This window comes from Anopheles ziemanni (genome assembly GCF_943734765.1).
Source record: "Anopheles ziemanni chromosome X unlocalized genomic scaffold, idAnoZiCoDA_A2_x.2 X_unloc_20, whole genome shotgun sequence".
Taxonomy (NCBI): Eukaryota; Metazoa; Arthropoda; class Insecta; order Diptera; family Culicidae; genus Anopheles; species Anopheles ziemanni.
In genome coordinates, this window is record NW_026689786.1 from 400,001 (window position 1) to 402,685 (window position 2,685).

Genomic DNA, 2,685 nt, shown 5'->3' on the forward strand with positions numbered 1-2,685 from the left:
GGCGGATCCAACACTCTGGGTACCTCCGGGTACTTGGGGTTGGTTGAGGACTTGGTGAACAAACACTTGTTGTACACTCTCCGGATGTACTTCGGGTGTCACCTGTTGTCCGAGGCCACTTGCATGGTAGCAAGCGTTGTGATACAATGGCCCTACCGGGCAAACACTTTGGGTTCGCAAGGACTTGGAGTGCCGGGACGGGTTTGCGGATCCAACACTCTGGGTACCTCCGGGTACTTGGGGTTGGTTGAGGACTTGGTGAACAAACACTTGATATACACTCTTCGGATGTACTTCGGGTATCGCCTGTTGTCCGAGACCACTTGCATGGTTAGCAAGCGTTGTGGTCTAATGGCCCTACCGGGCAAACACTTTGGGTTCGCAAGGACTTGGAGTGCTGGTAGTGGTTGGCGGACCCAACACTCTGGGTACCTCCGGGTACTTGGGGTTGGTTGAGGACTTGGTGAACAAACACTTGTTGTACACTCTCCGGATGTACTTCGGGTGTCACCTGTTGTCCGAGACCACTTGCATGGTTAGCAAGCGTTGTGGTCTAATGGCCCTACCGGGCAAACACTTTATGTTCGCGAGGACTTGGAGTGCTGGTAGTGGTTGGCGGACCCAACACTCTGGGTACCTCCGGGTACTTGGGGTTGGTTGAGAACTTGGTGAAGATACCCCTGTCACCTTGTTCGAGGCCACTTGCATGGTCGCAAGCGTTGTGATACAATGGCCCTACCGGGCAAACACTTTGGGTTCGCAAGGACTTGGAGTGCCGGGACGGGTTGGCGGATCCAACACTCTGGGTACCTCCGGGTACTTGGGGTTGGTTGAGGACTTGGTGAGCAAACACTTGATATACGTTCTTCGGATGTACTTCGGGTGTCACCTGTTGTCCGAGGCCACTTGCATGGTCAACGGTTGAGGTGGTGATGGCGGGTCGGTGCTGTAGGGTGCCGGCCTGTTGGCTGCCTTGGCCGGGTTGGTTGGTTAACACTTGATTGGGCTTGCACCCGAGGGTAATGGCACTTGAAGGTGGGTACTGGCCGGCTGACCTGGTGTGATGGTTGGTTGGTGAACACTTGGCGGTACTTGCACTTGGCTGTGCTTGGACTTGAAGGTGGGATCCGGCTGGCCTAGGCCATTGGTGGTTGGTTGGTGGGTTAGCCCTTAGCTGGGCTGGCTGGCTGGCTGGCCATCGGTGGTGTGGTGTGGTGAGGTGTGTGGAGTCGAGCATCGCGCGCCGTTGCCTTCTTCGGAGTGTTGTAGGTACGCAAGTGCTTGCAATGCAAAGAGGTTGGTGATGGAGTGACATTGCCTTCACCATGGAGTTGCGGGTACTTAGGTACTTGCAAGGAGATGGTGGTATGGTGGTGTTGCGTGTGTGGTGTTCGATTAGAAAGATATAATTTCTAAGTCCGGATTAGTGCTGTCAGTGGGGCCGCCGCTAACAGGTCCTGCACGGCCACCGTGGGGCTTGACTTGGCGCTATTCCGGACTTGGGGCGATCACGATGTCCCCGTGCGGGACTTAGAAGATGGAAGAACACAAGTACCCTTATCCCATGACTTGTGAGCGATTGGCATACGTTACCACATGAAGAGAAAAATTGGCTAAGTCCCGGATCCATATTATATGAAGAGAAAAATCGGCTAAGTCCCGGATCCATATTATATGAAGAGAAAAATTGGCTAAGTCCCGGATCCATATTATATGAAGAGAAATATCGGCTAAGTCCAGGATCCATATATAATAACCTAATAATCGGCTAAGTCCCGGATCCATATTATATGAAGAGAAAAATCGGCTAAGTCCAGGATCCATATATAATAACCTAATAATCGGCTAAGTCCAGGATCCATATATAATAACCTAATAACAGGCTAAGTCCAGGATCCATATTATATGAAGAGAAAAATCGGCTAAGTCCGAGATTGGGTCTGTCAGACATACACTTTCAAGATACCACACAAGCAAGCAAGATGGCCTAGTGATGGAACCATATAATATGAAGAGAAAAATCGGCTAAGTCCGAGATTGGGTCTGTCGGAAATACACTATCAAGTTACCACACAAGCAAGCAAGATGGCCTAATGATGGATCCATATGATATGAAGAGAAAAATCGGCTAAGTCCAGGATCCATATAATATGAAGAGAAAAATCGGCTAAGTCCCAGATTGGGTCTGTCAGAAATACACTTCCAAGTTACCACACAAGCAAGCAAGATGGCCTAGTGATGGATCCATATGATATGAAGAGAAAAATCGGCTAAGTCCAGGATCCATATAATATGAAGAGAAAAATCGGCTAAGTCCCAGATTGGGTCTGTCAGAAATACACTTCCAAGTTACCACACAAGCAAGCAAGATGGCCTAGTGATGGATCCATATGATATGAAGAGAAAAATCGGCTAAGTCCCAGATTGGGTCTGTCAGAAATACACTTCCAAGTTACCACACAAGCAAGCAAGATGGCCTAGTGATGGATCCATATGATATGAAGAGAAAAATCGGCTAAGTCCAGGATCCATATAATATGAAGAGAAAAATCGGCTAAGTCCCAGATTGGGTCTGTCAGAAATACACTTCCAAGTTACCACACAAGCAAGCAAGATGGCCTAGTGATGGATCCATATGATATGAAGAGAAAAATCGGCTAAGTCCCAGATTGGGTCTGTCAGAAA